At 41.3% G+C, this 18,945-nt stretch overlaps 1 protein-coding gene across 2 annotated transcripts in view; it reads right to left on the bottom strand.

Moving 5' to 3' along the window:
• The window catches only part of CHCHD3 (coiled-coil-helix-coiled-coil-helix domain containing 3), a 272,832-nt gene that overhangs the window by 15,066 nt on the left and 238,821 nt on the right, over nucleotides 1-18,945 (bottom strand). The window lies entirely within an intron of this gene.

Raw genomic sequence — 18,945 nt, forward strand, 5'->3', positions numbered from 1 at the left:
TAAAGATTGCTTGAAGCAGTATTGGCCCCAGTAAGATACTTCCTTAGGCTGTGAAACCATTTGTTGGACCAACATATGAATAGTACAAGGTTTTCTTGAGCATAAACTTTAGAGAGAGAGAAGCGGTCTCTTCATCAGACGTGACCACTAAACTGGAGATGGGGAAATTACATAGGGCATGAGGTACATCACAGCAGGGGTCTTCACCGGCGAATGAGGTGTTAAGGTGGTTCTAGTGACCCTACACTATTTGTTTTTTTATACAGTAAATACAAATACTACGTGAGAGCACATTCACATGTCTCAGACAGGTCTGCAACGCTGACTTTCCCCATTATAGCTTACCAAACAGTGCTTCCACTGCAGCCAGGGATTCTGGGAAATTACATGCAAATGAGCACAGTGTGTCACTCTTTTCTTCTCATCCATTTTAACATGGAACACTATCAACTTATGCCTGCCGTATTTCACAGCTTTTTAAGCACAGCCTGGGTTAAAGAAGTGCATGGCCAGTAAACCTATTCACAGACAGCGGTTTCGACATATTGGGTCTCATCAGTGTGAGGTTGGTTATACTGGCTTTGCCATGTATAGCTGGTACGTGGATGTAACCAGACACTAAAAAAAAAAAGTGTGACAAAAACCCGTTATCCTACATTGTCCAGTAAATACAAATACCACTTGTGGGAACATTTGCATGTCTCAGACAGGTCAGTAACCCTGCCTTTCCCCATTATCTCTTTATAGTGTGTTATACAGTAGTATTTATGGGATTTGGGCAGCTGACCCAATGCCAGCTTCCTGTGAGATTCGCTAAATCACGCTGTGCCTGCGTTACCAACATTTGGTTTTGAAAACTCTATGACAGCAATCAGTACTTCTAGAAACTTCAAGATGCACAGAACATTTACAATTCAAGAAAACAGTCTACTTTTTGCACATTGTTTAAACACAATAAACATCGTTCTAAAAAAGGAGATATTAAGCCATTTCACAGCAGATTGTTTTGCTTTTAAACTATTTCATTTTCCAGACTGCTGTAAACCGCGTCCAAAAGTCAGTGTAAGGTCCCTGGAGTTTCGTGGTGACGGCCTGGGAGTAAAAAGGTTACGACAAAACGGGGGTGTTTTTTCTGCCATGGAACCACAAGGTAAGATACTGTTATGATGGCATTTCAGGGAACAAGTGGGACCACATTGGTTTACAGAATGCCAGAGGTGACATTAGCCGAGACCCACACATATCACCGTTCTTGACATGTAATAAATCAAATGAGCTTTCTCATTCCACAGTCAATACCCATTTCAGTCCCTTGACGTCCTGTCTGCTTATGACTAGCGCTCATTGTATTTTCATATGCTCCCATATCCATTTCCAATCTCTTTAGGCACTCCAATGTGATATTGATGAGGGCTCGACATAAATGGCTCCAGCTCCTCGAGCAGACCCAGAGAATTTTCCTGGATTAGCATGCAAGGGAAAAGTGCTGGCCTTGTATTGATTCGAGGCACTTGTTATGCTAGCTTAATGCACAGTTTTCACTTTTGGGAAAACTCTAAATGAGATTACTGTCAGACATTATACAGCCATAAAACACAGGGCCAGACACCACTCCATGCAAACATGAAGCCATTGGAAGCTCTGCTAGTAAACGCTTCATAGAGCGTTAGCAATTGATTTCTGTAATATACAAATTCCCTCCTACTTGCTAGCGGACTCATCCACTTTAGTAACCGGACAAACATGCCAAGATTGCAGAATCATCTAATGAAAAGATGATGCATCTTACAAATGTTCCTTATCAGTTGAGAAAGGATAACAGGAAACATATTCCAGGCTATCGTGCAGAATTTATTACTGTGATTATAAGCTTTCCAATATTTCTTTTTTTGCTCAATGTGAGAATGGCTGCATTTCAAGGAAACAATGAGAAGTCTCAGTGTATATGAGAGCTCCTTTTATTAGCTAAGCTGAAATAGAAAATGTGATTTCATGCCTCACACGATATCATCATCATCATCGTGTATTTGTAAAGTGCCAGCATATTCTGCAACGCAGTAGCATGGGGGTACAGAGTTATGTATATTACATAAGGCCGTCCTTATAGTGCCGGCGACACGACGTCGCCTGAAAACAAAAGCATTGCCACCGTCATATGCGCTTACAGTGCACGCGACGGCGACAAAGTAATGTCGCCGTCGCAAAAACTGATAGCCGGCAAAATGTGATTTTTCAAGGGTTGTCGCGTCACGTGACGGCCCTTGAATCAATAAAATTGCCGGAATTACGCGTCGACGCCGCCCGGCGAAATACAACTTTCGCCGGTGGCGACGGCTGACGTCACCCGTCGTCGACGGCACTATAGGCACGGCCTAAGCAGAATGACATACCAAATAAGGACAAACCAGCACAGATACAGAAGGTACCGAGGGCGCCGCTTGTGAAAACTTACAACCTAGAGGGAATACGGGGCAATGTTGAGACAAAACGTAAAGTGGCTGCTCGTTGTGTGATGGAGTGTGGTTCAGTCGCACAGCTGATCCTATTGAGGTTTGGGGGTGTGGATGTTAGAGGGTGTTAGTGCGGAGTTTGGTCCAGTTGCATATCTGGTCCCAAAAGGGCTGTGGTAGATGTTAGGCCTTGTCCACGGTGGGAGGGAGCTCTATCACCGTCCCGTCAGGCGCTGGGCGATTCCATGGCAACTGGTGTCATTTGGCGCCGGAGTCGTGCGGGAGGATGGGGCGCGAGCCAGAGGGGAGAGGAGAAAGGGGGGCGCATGAAGGTAGGTTTGCGCATCCCTGCCTTACTCCATCAAAATATGTTTTTTTTCAGTCTTTTGGTGAGTTGTAGCAATCAATTTACCAAACAAGAACAACCCTTTATCTTTATTATTGTAATGAGAAGCTGTTTTAATGTTAGTAGCTTCTCAATGTGTTTCAAACCCCAGTAGCACAGAAGATATTAAATAAATGTAGGATTGCTCTGCAGAAAAAAATAATCTCCAGTTATCTGTAGTCTATATTCCACAGTGGAATAACCAGTTTATTGAAAAATGACCTTTTTCATAAGTGAGAAGCAGATCAAAGGTTTACGACTGGAATATCCACAATGAAGAGCATATCACTTTGTAGTATTTTGTGTCTTCATGCTTTCCAGTGTCTAAACATTAATATGCAGGTTCCAGAACATTGAACCAGTATGCTTTTATACATCCATACATCAGAATGCTTTTATACAGCCATACATCAGTATGCTTTTATATATCCATACATCAGTATGCTTTTATATATCCATACATCAGTATGCTTTTATACATTCATTGTTGTTGCAAGATAAAAATATAACAGTATTAGGCAACATGCACTTTAGTTAAAGCACTTCGCACCTGTAATATTTTCTCTAAGAAAGTTAGCATCATAATTAAAAGAAGCAATCATGGTATTTTTATTTATTTTTTATATAAATCTATGGCGAACCCCCCCCCCCCCCCCGTTCCCGAAATAATTTCCAGTGTGTCTGTTCCTCTACGGGAAACAAAACCGGCCATTTAAATCTCGCAAGCCAATAGAATACCGCGGGGCCCTCCGTTGAGGGGCTCCATATTGGACCGCCATTAATATCGCCTGGAGAAGCCCATGAAGCAGATAACTTCTGTCACCCCAGTGAGGAAAATAATGTGGTGTAGCTCCGGGAACCTCCCCAGTTCCAAAACAAATATACATCTTCATCAGCATTACTGCTTTAAGCCGGCAGCTGCTATGCGCAAACATTTGGGGGGGATGGAGAGGGGGGAGAGGCGGTGAGGGAGGGGGTGTCTCATTGGGAAATGTTAACTTTAGGAAGGGATAATGTAACCACAAGTTGCAAATTTTAAGTGGCGCTCTAAAAATATTTTTCCAAGGTGGAAAACTAATAGAGGAATTCCCAATAAAGTGTTTTACTACGGTAACTTGGACAAGGACGATATGGTAAATGGAAGTGCGCATTTAACCATGCAACATTTCCCCAGCAAACTTTGCTGAAACGAAAGCAAACAATTGTGCTGTGTTGATTATGTAAAACGCCATGCAAGCCCACTTCCTAATCCTCGCATGTTTGCCTCCTCTTACTTGTGTTCTTACAACCGACTGTACTCGTTTCATTTGGTTGGAGAAAATGCAAGAGGAACGGTTCCAACATGATCCTATTATTACAAGCTGTTTTGGCAGGCAGCTTTAATTTCTCCTCTATTACAATGCCAAATGTAAAATAAATGAGGTAACTCAGGATTAATGGTTTCTACACTGTGACCCGGCATACAACTCATCCTTGCCCACTGTCAAACCAACCAACCACTTAAGCTATTTGCAAACAGTTACCATGGATAATTTCCAGGGCTGTCATGTGAAGCATCATTTTGGGGGGGGGGGGGGGGGGGGGAGAAGGGGGGGGGGGTGAGGAAGGATCACAGAAACCTGATGAATTGACAAAGACCAGCTGATCAATATGGATGCAGTGTGCCTTCTTTCTGTTTTGTGTAACTTTGCTGTGATAATTGGGCTTCAATGAAATAGTTAGCAGAATACATTAAACAAAACATAGAAACCCTATCATATAGAATCCCTCATTGCCTTTACACATTGGTTGGAAGACAACAGAGTTTGACTCAAATAATCAGCCCGGCAACATAAAAGCAGCGGTTTTGTCAGGATCTGCTGCAATGTTTCTGAACGCTGTCCTCGTGCCCCCACAGCCAGGACATGTTCTAAGGCTAAACCGCGAATCACACCTTTATAGATATGTCAGATTTTCACCCTTCTCCCCCCTCCCCATGTCACTCACTCACACACACACACACACACACACACACACACACACACACACACACACACACACACACACACTATATCACGCTGCATGTAGCAAGGCAAACAAGGTGCTGCATGAGCTGTGCAGCACAGCGCCACCTAATGGCTGAAAGAGAAATTGCAGCAACCGACTGCTTTTCTCTCTGCTCCAGGCAAAATTGCCGCCTGAGCCCCCCCTGAAGGACTTGCGCCCCCGCAGGTGGGCGCGCACCCCAGTTTGCGCACCGCTGGGCTGGTGGATGCATGGAATAGAATTTCAACAGAGGCTGTAGAGAAAATACTGTAAATGAATACAAAATGCTAAAACAGACACTTAATACCAAGGAAGCCAGAAATAAAATATTTTTAAGCTTTTACAGCAGCCGGGCAAAGTCGTTGTCTGCTTCATTAATATGGCTAACAGTTTCAAGGAAAAGTGCAGCATTCTCGACAAGTATACGCCTCTTGTACCGACTCCAAAAATAAATATATACGCGAGTATAGTATGCCCTTAATCCTTCAATATCCCGGAGTCCGCTCTGCTCACACATTCCTTCCTAGTTTCCACACCAGATACAGTAGACCCGCTCCATCTGGTTCGACCCTTATCGGGGGTCCAGGATTCGGGGACCCGGTTGTGGTCGAGTGGGGGGAAGCCTAGGAACTAGGGGCAAAAAGAATTTTATTCCTAGGGGCCCTAAAACTGTTTATTCCCACGCCACTTGACGTTGACCTTGACTTGTAAGTGATCAAAGCTCTCCTATTGAAAATGTATCCGCTTTGCGGTTTGCGGTCTGGACGGCAGCCAACTTGTTCTTTGAAAGTTACCTCGAGGAATCTCCATTGAAGTCAATGGGCCCATTGACTTTCAATGGGAAACCGCCGCTCTCCCCCTCGGACGCCACCTGCTGGTCTTTACAGGAAACAGGACTAAAACAACACGATTGTCCATTAGAATGCATTGAGCCCTAATGGCGGCCAATGGGGACCTGCAAAATGGTGCCTGAAAAGGCGGGAAAATTATACAAAGAGCTATAATCATTAAAGGACTATTAACCCTTGTGCTCCCGGATGGATTCTAGTGTGTGTGTGATGCAGACACTGATTAAACCAGACATTACAATGGAACAGGGGAAACAGGGGAATACACATGTACATGTCATTACAGGGGTTAAATCATTGTTCTGGTTCTTAGCCCAGTTAACCCTTTGACTCCCGGGTGAGGTCAGGGGATGGCCAAATGGGGTGTAACCCCTTTAATCCCGGGCCATCCCCTTTCTCCCTCTACAATACATTTATGAGATACCATAGAAAATGCTTTAAGTACTTTCAATCAGACGGACAGAGCCAAGGGACAAAAATGGCAACATGCAGAAAATGTGTTCCAAAGTAAAACTTCCATTATTAGGTCATAACAGGTTTTATTTTGATTTCTGCCATTTATAATCTCTCAGGCCAGAGTGATTTAATAAGCATGTTTGTCACACTGATATGATGAATTGTGCAAAAACATTTTGTGGTTTCTACAAGTAACAGTTATGTTTATTTGTTATTCTACTACTCTGCACTAGTTCTGGTTCAATACAAAATGGATATTTTCATTCTGTCTTGGTTCATCCTCTATATAAAATGCTGAAACGATGAGGTCAGAAATGGGACTATCCTTAACGCCAGTTTCAATGTGTGTGTTTTTTACAATGCAGTAATAAAGTTAGTTAATGCTATTTTGCATCTCGGTGCCCCGCAGACCTCTCCAGCAGTAATAGTTTTAATAGTATTCTAAAAAATGAGGATAATAAAAGTTTACCTACACAATTATTTAAAGAATCAATTCTCCCCCCCAAAAACTAAAATGGATAACACAAACTGATCGTTCATGTTGTGCTATTACTTTAAATATTTTCATAAAGGTTATTTGTTGTGGAGTTATTCTACTGGCATGAGCCGTTTTCATGGCAACCTCTGTTGTCTTAACAAGTGTGACTGGCGGGGGCCATTTTAACCTCCTACAGCGGGAAAATTCCAGGAAACCAATATCTCCAGAATTCAACTACAGGATTTTAAAAATGGTGGCAGCGCTAAGAACAGTAGCGATAGGACTGCACAATGCTAAATAGAGCATTTTTTTAACAAAATGTTGCTTTTTCATCAGCTACCAAGGATTGCACATTTTATGCATTCGTGGAGAACAAAATAACTGGTCAAAATAACAAGAAATGTTGACACTTTCCTTTCGAATAGGCATGTTTTTTGAGGGGGTGCAAAATCATTATGGTCTATGTATGTAGAAAATGGCAGCCATTTTTTTTATATACCCTGCAACTACAATTTCATGTATCTGGAGGTGTACACCATAAAGCAGGGGTAGACAACTCCAGTCCTCAAGGGTTACCAACAGGTCCGGTTTTCAGGATATCCCTGCTTCAGCATAGGTGGCTCAGACGAAGACAGCACCATCTGTGCTGAGGCAGGGACAGGACCAGCTTGATGGCGGTATTAGCGGTGCCACTGCACCTAGCCCCACGGTTACAGAGGCCCACGCTCTTCCCCACAACAATTAAACTGCTTCCCGGGAGAAATCGTGGGGACTCTGTAACTCTCGTACCTTCTCTTTCGCCATCTCTTCCTGCAGGGTCCCTCATCATGGCGTCGCGTTGCCATGACAACGGGATGTTACATTGCTATGACAACGGGACGCCCTGTGGCGCTGCGTTGCCATGACAACGTGACGCTGCATGAGTTTAGGACGTCACATGATGTCCTGTTGTCATGGCGACGCCATTGACCATCACAGTGCCATGATGAGGGACCCTGCAGGAGGATACGGCGAAGGAGAAGGTAAAAGATCCCGCACCACATGTCCCAGCACGAGCCCTGTAATATTCCCAGACGGGATATCCTTAAAACCTGACCTGTTGGTGGCCCTTGCAGACTAGACTTGGCCAGCACTGCTGTTAACGATAAGCTACGCAGTGCAAAAAAACAAAACTTTACTTAAATGTGACGTCAACAGTATTATTAACCTGGCTTCAAATCCTCATGAGACTTCTGGCCAGTCCTGTTTTCTAACCCACTGGGTTCTGCTTTGAAAAGTCCATTGTGTCTAGGGATAATGGAGGCTTGGATAACCACATCTGGTGACTTGAGATGACATGGAGCTTGGTTGGCAATACTGATAAGAAAAGAAAAAAAACCTGGCCTTTCACATGGATTGTCTCAACTATTACAACAAGGAAAAGATTACATCTTAAAATCCTCCTTCATCCGATCAGACAGAAGAGTCGCAGGAAGAAAATGGCGCTGCGCAAGCATGAGTAAGATAGAAGTAGTAAACGCAAGGAGAGAGAACGTCAAGTAACATATTATGGCAAAAAAACTAAACGTGGGAGTCATTTTTACCAGCTCCCTTTTTACGTTTTTTTTATTTTTACTGCCTTTAAAGCCTCGTCGTTGACTGACATTTAAAAGGGTCTATTGTGCCATGGGCCTGACTTCATTAAACACTCTCAGGGGCTTGGGAAAGAAGCCCAAACAACGTACGGCGACCTTCCAAAAACATAATGAACATAATTACAGGTATTGTTTGGTATTCTTACGGCGCTGCTTTATGGGACTAATACTGACTGCGTCTATTTGATGTGATGTCTTTTTCATGCGGCAAACCTTTTCATAAATCAAAGGAAAAGCCAATACAAGGCAGTTTCTCCTTCAGCCCGCGTGACAATTGAAGTTAACACTGAGCCCTGCCTGTTATCAATCTTAATAAATGTGTCCATGATATGACAAGGCTGTTCCGCATTACCGTGCGGCTGCTGGTAATGCATGCACGGGGGCAATCCACTGGTCTAATGGCCCTTTTTACATGGCCTGAAGATGGGTCTGGAGACGATAATTGGAGGTAGTAAGGAGACAGTAGCTGCTGTGCTTTTTCCTTATGTAGAGCTAATGAAGATGGATGGTTTGATGCACACAGAACCCTTGCCCGGTATCCCTGCCTGCGTCAGGGGAATGCACACAGGCAAGTGCAATGTGTATGGAAATCGCACAATGTTAATATATAGTTCCTTTTAGAAAGATGCGCAGCAAATGTGCAGTTTCCACATGACGCACAAGGTGTAGCAGACGTTGTTTCTCCCCTTATCGCACGGTAATCCTCTTTATTCGCCATTCACTTATTGTGTGCGAATTACACAAACCCTCAGCAACAGGACCCTGCTAAAATGTTGTAATTTATAGTAGCGATTCATTTTAAAAGCTCTATTTTTACCATGCAGTTTTGTGATTTTATTAAAATTACAGGGATAAACAGACTTCGCCCAACCTTCACTCCTACTCCTCATTTGAATCGGAGTCAAGACGAGCTGATCTAGCACCGAGTCTGGATCTTAGCATGTTAGAGAATGTATTATCATTCCAAGGTTGATGGAGTACCAGACATCTGAAGCACTAATAACCATAAACTATAAATGTAAGTAAAAAGTACAACAGATGCAAACCTGCATCTAAGAAAATATATGCCGTACATTTCTTGCTGGCTTTCTATTTCAGTAATTCAATATATAACCATTTTCGCCATGATACTCTGATAAGCCAGGCTTTTTCCTATTGTTCGACAAGATGGAGCAACCTTTTCACCATCAAGAATTAAAAAAACTAAAAAAAGGTACAATTGTATACTTTTAGGTACTAAGCTTATGAGATACTCCATATTATTAATAGAGCGTCTTCTTCATACAGTGTACTATTGTATGACAGAAATCAAACATTTGTTTCTAGGTTGTGATTTTGTTAGACGAGAAAATTATACAGAATGTTAAATATGAACCACTGGGACAATATAATTCAATGTTTAAGTTTAGCTCTATGTAGAGCCCCACAAAGTGCAATGAATACCCTTTTCAGTGTTCACACTGCAGATAAAGTTAAGTGTACTTGGTATCTTGATCTGGAAAAGTCAATTTAGTATTATTCCTTTTGAAGTCACCAGTACAGTGTTTTTCATTTTGTGTTTTAAACAAAAATGCACACAGCCAGCGGGGGTTAATAGAGAAATATGCAGAACTATGCGTGTTCATAAGTAAATTATACAGTGTGTAAGTTGTATAACTAATAGGTGAAATGATCAAAGAAATAAATGCGGCTCAATAGAGACAACATAAAGTATATTATAACAATATTAATTACAAAAATTATAACACACTAACAAAAAATGTGTATAAGTGATAGCCACTAATTACACAACCCTTATAAAAATACAATTGGATACAAATCTAAAAAAAAACTACAGTGAGTACACATGACTAACTAATAACTCAGTTGTAGACATACAAAAAAAAACATAACAAACAAACAACAACGAGGATGCCAAGATACTAACCGGGAAAGGTAAACAAGCGGGACTGCTGTGATCTGCGCTGATGTTACTGTCCGGACTGCACCAATCACAGCAGTCCCGCTTGTTTACCTTTCCCGGTACATATATAGCCTGTGCATCATAACTGTGTTTGTGCATGTTTATATATGGCTTTATATTGTGAGGCAACTGAAGTATACACAGATACAAAAGCTCAACAGAATACAATGATGAAATATCTGGTTCGCTAATATACCACGTTCCCCCAAATACAACACGGTGGATACTTGACCACAGACACAATCTAGATTTCCTGATTTAGGATTACTTTGATCCCATCTTTTATTTTAAATTACTTGAATGGATTTGTATTTCCTACATCTTCTGATAGGATGCATCATACAACTACTACTCTTTAGGCAAGGACATTCTCCATTATTCTCCCTTCAGCATATGACCGTTCTTCTTACACTGTCAAATCTGCATATTAAACTCAGGATGCGAAAATACAGCACTGAATACATATCCATAGATGTTCTCAAGTGGTAAAACAAAAGAGTGTTTGATCATGTGCTTCACCAAGAATCGACATTCATTCAGATCTCTGTGACAAATGTCCTGGAAACACTAAAATGCAGTGACACAGAAATCCTTAAGATTACAAGATCAAGAAAAGAGCTTTAACCACTGCACATAGGACAGATCCCATGAATACTCATTTACCTTCCTCATCAATACATTGTAGCCTCCAGCTTTACGAAAGCCTTCATTTCACCATCAGGCACCTCCGAGCCATCTTGTGAAGAGCGGAGAGCGGAGATTCTATTGCTAATCTTTACAATCCACTGTCACAGAATATAAATTTTTATGGGAAGTGCAGTTAATAAATGCTAAAATGTAATACATTATGCCAAGTCAAGTAAAACGACCTTTCTGTACACTTTGCGAGAAATCTATAATGAACTAGATTCTATCTATAAATATGTATTTTAACCCATTCGGTGTGGTCTGTAATGCATAGAAAGCAGTGCCATATAGTGGCAAATCTGGCACCGATGACAATGCAAGTATTATTTGTGTACCACTTACTATAGCTGCAAAATCATGGCTATTCCTTAAATGAAAGATTTAAATGATTCTTAATATAAAATGAATAAACTAATGCATTTTCACAAACATACTCTAAAAGCCCAATCAGTCCCTGCCCCATTAAAGAGATTTAAGAAGCAAAGCCATTAGAAAGTGTATTTAAAAAAATATATATAAATATATTTTTTAACGAAAATACTTAAATTAAATGAATTTCTAATGCAAGTCCACATTTAAATGTGAAGTCTAATATTTTATTTTAGAATACGCTTTCTATAGAACTAGTCTTTTCTGCTGTTAACAGTGACATTTAAATAAGGACTCATGGAAGTCCAAAATAAAGCCCTCCCAGTGGGGCAAACGATCATTTGAGTGTATTGCTGCCCGAAGTGCTATGGTGTGGGGTTTAGAGTCCTCATTTCCCACCCCCCTGGAGATGGGAAAGTATTTCTACAGGAAATTGCAGACCTCGTTGCTGGTTTAGTCCTAGAGCACCCCCAATGGCATATATTGGGGGATTTCAATGCCTGGGTCGATTATAAACTCTCTCAATTTGGTCAAGATCTGATCTACACAACGAATGCTCTGGGCATTACACAACTTGTTTGCTCTGCTACTTAAAGAAGTGGACACACACTTTATCTTGTTTTGTGCTACCTATAGAAGTGGACAAACATTATCTTGTTTTCTAGGTCGGTTTAGAAATCGAAGACCAAACAATAGATCCAGTTGTCTGGTCAGACCACCACTCAATTTTGTTCTTAATAACAGCCCACTCTTCCCCCAAATAGGCCCTCTCCCTTGGAGGTAGCCAGGTATCGACCGTTGAGGGGTGTGACCCCCAGGGCCTGATGGCAAACCTGGATCGGCCCAGTGTTTGCCAAAAGAGTACTGTGTTCTTTGCAAACAGGGATCTTTCCCGAACCACTAAAGTAATAAGTCATCAGACCTCTTGTAAAAAAGCATTCATTAGACCCTGATTACATGGCTAATTACAGCCCTGTATAAAACCTTCCTGTCCTAGGGAAAGTTATTGAGAAAGTGGTGGCAACCCAACTGGAAAGCCGTCTACAAAGCCATGACATACAAAGTATGACCCATTCGAGTCAGGATTCAGAAGACGGCATAGTACTGAAACAGCTCTGGTTTGTGTGCTAAATGATCTCCTGATGGCGAGAGACAGAGGTCACTGTACGTAGATCTTATTACTCCTTGATCTCTTTGTAGCATTTGATACCGCGGACCATGCGATCTTAGTGGCGCCTGAAGGATTTCTGTGGACTGCGTGGCACAGGTCCCAGCTGGTTCAGATCTTTTCTCACTGGCAAGTCACAGAGAGTATCTTCAGGAGTGTACTCCTCTGCACCAAAGCCCACGTCATCTGGAGTGCCACAGTGTCCTAACCTATGTTGTTCGCATTCTACATGCCACGACTAGGTGACAATCAGATGGCATGGGTCATCACTGCTATGTAAATGACAATCAACTCTACTTGTCCGTTGCACCAGGCACGAAGGACCTATTATCAGTCTTCAATAGATGTTTATCTGAGCTCCTAGAGTAGATGAGTGTCAGTTGTTTGAGGTTGAATCCCGATAAGAGAGAAGTGCTTGTGTTGGATGCTCACCATCGGAAGACAAGACTACTGCTAGATTAACACATTGGCCTTAAGCTTGGGGGCTTCAGCTGCTAAACTCTTTCTGTGTGCGAAATCTTGCTGTTATCCTTGACTGACTTGACCCTTAAACTTCAGATGTCAGCTGTGATCAAACCTTCATTCTTCCACCTATAGAACATAGCCAGGATTACACACTTGGTCCCCCCAGATCTTACTATTTGTATTGATAATTGAAAATACTATATATACAGTATTGCTGACCTGAGGAAGAGAGGAAAACTCTCGAAAGCTTGTCCTATGACATAAATTGTTAGTCCAAATAAAAAAGGTATCACCTAATACTGAAGAATATATATATATATATATATATATATATATATATATATATATATATATATATATATATATATATATATATAAGTTCTGCTGTTTTTTGGTGCGAATTGAATGAAAACTAACTTTGAGGCTCTGAATTTATAGCCCCTCTTGTCATTAAGGGATATGGCCAAAATCACACTACTTATAGATGGTCAGGTATGGGTAAAAAGGTATTACACAGAAAAAAGACCCCTTAAACAGGTCAGTGGGATTAGTTTACTTTGGGAGTAGGAGGGATTGCCCATTTAAGGAAATATATATTGGAACTGCTGTTTACCACGGATAGTGACGTCACTGCTATTGAGAATTAACCTCACAAATGCTGTTTCAATCAATCATCTTGTGAGTGCAAGTCCAAGAGTCCTTTTTTAATTTTGTATCATTAAATTTTTCCATACAGTATCAACGCATTGGAGCTTGAGCTTCTTTTTTTCTCTTTCAGAAGAAAAAAAAAGAAAAAAGAAAAAAATATATATATAAATCAATTCCTTCATTTGTGCGCTGCAGAATGTAATCGTATTAACAAAAAAGGCTGCCAATTCATAACAAGAATAGTTTCATGCAATTCATCAAATAAAAATATCACTTGTGAGCACACAAACGTATCAGACAGGTCTGCAACCCTGCTTTTCTCCATTATCTCCTAACATTCAATGCTTCCACTGCAGCCAGGGATTCTGGGTAATAACATGCAAATGAGCACACACCGTCACCTTTTGCTTTAAATCCATTTTGATATAGGTTATGCCTGCTAATAAGCTTATGCCTGCTAATAAGCTTATGCCTGCCACATTACACAGCTTTTCAGCACAGCTTGGGTTAAAGAAGTGTACAGCCAGGAACCCTACACACAGACAGCTGTTTTCACCTTTTGGGTTTCATCACTGAGAGGATGGTTATATTGGCTTTGCAATTACAGTATGTGTGGATGTAATTACATGAATGCAATTGTATTGATAATTGTGTGTGTGTGTGTGTGTGTGTGTATATATATATATATATATAAAAACATTACACAATTCTGCTGTTTACTTGGTGCAAACTGAATGAAAAATGACGGCGGATCTGAATTTATAGCCCCTCCTGTCATGAAGGGACATGCCCTGTAATACTTTGCCCACCCCTGCTGCTGAGGAATTAAAGGTCAAACTGGTATCTAGCACCTTCAGCCTATGTTACATGAAGAACGCTTGGGAGTAAATAGTGAGAACTGAGATAAAAATGTATTCATCCTGAGAGGTAGCAAATGTGATGTAATTGAAGTTCTATGCATGCAAGGAGCAGCATCTGTGCACGCGGCTGGCAAGGTAATGAGATTGCGATGATATACTGGCATCCTGCTCTGATCACTTTGTCTTGCTCAAGAGCTCTACTGGGAAAACAAAAAAGGTTAGTGCCACTGACCTCCCCTTCCTGTCGCCTGCAAATGCACTAATAAAAAATTGCCAACCTATCCGGGTGCTGGTTTCCCCTCTGCCTCCCTTTGCTGTCCAGAAAACATTGTTTCACTATCAAGCAGGGGGAGTAGTCACACACCATAATCTCTGCAAAGGGGACAGACGTGCGATTGCTAAGTAGGCTACAGAAACCCCAACAGGTAAGGTTTTCAGCATGTCCCTTGCTTCAGCACAAATGGTTCAATTAGTGGCTCAGCCTTCGACCGCTTCAGTACAGGCGGCTCAATCAGTGGCTGTGCTGAAGCAGGTATATCCTGAAAACCTGACATGTTAATTGCCCTTGAGGACTGGAGCTGCCCACCCCTGCACCAGTTGGCTAAGGCAAATGCAATGCATTACGAAGCGAGAGTTTATGGCCGCACTGGCAGTGCAGGTTTAAAGTCTGTGAGCAGAAGTGTAAAGGTATTGTTGGGTACAGAGCATACATTTATTTTTATACTGTACCTACAAAAATACTGCATCATGTTTTCTTAAACAAATATGTTTATTTGTTTTATTTATTTATTTTTACCAGAATTTAGCATTTAGTGAGCTGGTTGCATCGCTCAAACGGAAGATTCTTCGGGAAATGAAGGGATCCATTTACCCTTCTCTCAAAAACTGGCAGCAAAATGTGGCAAACAAAAGTCTTATTGAGAATATACAGTATTGTATTTTTTCCTATTCTGATGAGAAATTTGTGAAATGTCACACACAGGCACAGTTTAGCCGTGCACAGCTTAGCCATACACGATTTAGACCTGCCAGTTTTTTAGCCGAGGCTCACAAAGCGTAAGAAAACCAAAAACTGATAAATTCCCATATAAAATGAGCCACGAAAGTCACCCAGAACACCTCCCACTGTTCCGTGTAATCACTGCTCAGATTGCTCGATGATATACAGTAAGTGCAGCAATACCAGAGCAAAGTACATTGCTGCAACTGAAGTTTTGTTGGCTTGATTTATGGTGCTTTTATTACAGACCCTCTTTCAGTATCAGTCGGGTAAGGTTCTACTTAATGAAAAGGATGCTGCCATACCATCGTTAATGTGGTTTCACACAGTTTGATTAAAATATACATTTTCGTCCAGAAGCCACAGAACCTCTCCCATATGGGTCTATAATCCTTGCTGGCTAGGCAATATGCGTATGCATTTGGCAGAAAAGGTGTAGTCCTCCTCTAACAATAACTACTGCTTTAATGGACTGTAACAGAAGGTCTAAATATAGAGGCATTCAATGCACAGCTGGACTGGCTGCACAGCATTAGTTACAAGAAATAACATGGCTCTTCCAAATACAACAGGAACTACACGTAACACCTAAAGTGCTAGGAACTGCAATACACAGTGTTACAAAGTATTGCACTGGGTTGATGGGCGTCCCAGCACTAAAAGGGTTGATCAAAGCAGGTGCCCAGCTGATAGCTTGCAGAAAAAGAAGACCAATTATTAGGTGGACTTTTGGGTTAAGCCAATAATAGCATAATAAGGGAAGCACAAACAGCTTCTTGAAAGAAAAAGGACTGTTAACGTGTTCACGGGCAGACATGACAGCAACATGTTGCAAAACAGTTCACAAAAGCTTTACTGGCACGGTAATAAGTGGAATATGGGTATGCCAAAATCCCACATCACCATTTGCAAATGTGCAATACTATGAAAGACAGATTACTACAAACATAAAACGGTCAGATAGGCTTGAACAAGTGAATGGTGCCGATTCTCTAAGACCTTTTAGGTTCTGTACGAGCTCAAGTAGTCATTAATGGATACTGAAAGCCAAACAAACCATATCACTTGGGCCTGCATGTGCCTGAAGATATCATCAGTGAACCAAGTGCTCTTTAAGTCAAATTAAACTGGTCTTCTCCTGATCTCATTCAGTTCTGAATTCGGCTACTGAATATTTACATTACATACATTCTTGCACTGCCATTTGATAGTTTGCTGTACAATAATATAGATATTACATTCTTCAAGCACAGGTCCCTGCATAATGAAGGTGATGTAATTTTCCATGTCCTTTATTTAACACTGCAGTGGTGCTGGTTGAAAGTGCATCCTATTGTTTAGAGCACTCAACGGTTATTCACATGGTCAAACAGAGCAGCTTCTTTACTTATTTAGGGATTCCTATAGTAATCCAGATTAAATTACTTGGGGCCGTCCTGTCAAAGTCTAAAGTGGATTCATGGCAGTGATAGGTGTAATACAATGAGTTAAATAGGTTTGTTAGTGGCCCATGCATTATACGCACTTAAATATTATATTTAAAAGTATTTAACTTGATGTCAGCAAGGCAGCACAACTGATATAAGTAACAGGACAGGCACTCCAAGATGCAAAGATGACATTTATTCCTCAACGTTTCGACTCCCAATGGAGCCTTCATCAAGGTGCTCTTGATAAAGGTTCAGTTGGGAGCCGAAACGTTGAGGAATACATGTCACCTTTGCATCTTGGAGTGTGTGCGCACACACACACACACACACACACACACACACACACACACACACACACACACACACACACACACACACACACTCTTCGCTCGCTCTCCTCTTTAAAAATGAGCTGAAGAGCCCTAAAAAAAGAACCATAAAAGAATGTAAAAGATAAAGCGCAATGTCCCCATTATATAAATGCAAAATAATTATTTGTATCAAAGCATAAATGTCAGAATAATACCACACAATATTTAATTAGCATAACAAATAACTAAATTAAGGTAATGGATATTGAAAGAGTTTGCAACAGATGTGAGACACCTCAAATATTCTCGGTCTTTATAAGCTTTCTGATCATGTGTAAAATATTAATCTATTTGTTTATAGTTCTATGATATATAACATCACCAACGGCACTTCGACTCTGGAAGATTAATCTACATTTATCTAGCTAAAATGCACACAATTAATATTTCATACATTGTGTATGTTACTCTGCATTCCTAATGGGTTGTATTGATCAAAGCAGATCAGCTAAATGTCTCTACCGCTGGAGGGGAAACTGAAACTATTTCACTTTGGAAAGAATGGTGTGTGTATTGGCTTTTGCCTCATGAGAGTTTTTTTGCCGATCTGAATAAGGGATAAACGAAACTGGCAATTGAGCCCATGGCTTTTAGAAGATGAACTACTTTCTTCAAGGCGCTCTCGGATTGTTTCTCGCTGCCAGTTCATATTCAATGGCTTTTTACACTTGAACAAATGTTTGTAAGAAAATGGCACTATAACTATACAGGCAATATACCTGTAATATTTTCCCAAATTTCAGCTCAGTCTCAGACTTTGTAATAGTCACAGTGTTGGTGATATAGATCACTACTTAATAAATGAAGTTTAAGTCTTTCCAAGCTGAAGGAATAAGGTGTTCACACAGTGTTGAATGTAAGTGCATACACTATTGCTGCTGCTGTGCCATTCATTAACTAACGGAGAATCAGTAAGTGGAAGCACCCAACCTTGACACCTTACATGACACTAGTTTCATAATGTAATACCCTTTCAAAAACTTCCCAACTGCAGACTCCAAAAAATGGTAAGACCAGTGTACATATTATAGAGGGGGAGGGGGAGAGGAAAGAATTAAAAGAAAAAAAAAGTAACAACCACAAACCATCCCTCAAATTCTTATCTCAATGCCTCAAAGTAGCATGAAGGTGGCAAAGGGTGCTCAGGAAGATGTATGGTGGCACTTGTACTGGTAGGTTTAACCATATTATAAAAGCTTGAACAATATAACTGGTGGGAAGGGTACTTGCCAACAAGCAAATGAGACTGGCATGGCAAGTATAGCTTCAACCACGAAATATGGAACAAACTAATAAGCAATGGTCCTCATTCTCTGGTGACTGGATTGTCTCTGGGCTTGACAGAATTCTGGAAGAAGGCATAGAAACTGACGTGATCAGTGACACTGCCGTCTGTGGAAAGGGAGGGGTGTTTTAGCCGTCTTAACCACAGTTACAGGGGACGGACTAAGTGATGACGTCACAAAGGGGTGCAGCCATCTCTGATCGCGTCAGTTTCATCGGCGCTACCCCGTTTTTGAGGCGGAGGTAACGTGGAGATATGGCGCCATTGTTTAGACAGTGGGGATTCTTCACTTCACATTTGGTGGTGTGCGGATCTCCACTGTAAGGGAGCACGGGCGCCGTTCGCTCGGATCTCATGCCAGGAAGCGGATTTGCAGTGACGTCACGGAGGGACGTGATTAGGGAGGGACATGAAGTTCTTAGA

This window comes from Ascaphus truei, chromosome 5, assembly GCF_040206685.1.
Source record: "Ascaphus truei isolate aAscTru1 chromosome 5, aAscTru1.hap1, whole genome shotgun sequence".
Taxonomy (NCBI): domain Eukaryota; kingdom Metazoa; phylum Chordata; class Amphibia; order Anura; family Ascaphidae; genus Ascaphus; species Ascaphus truei.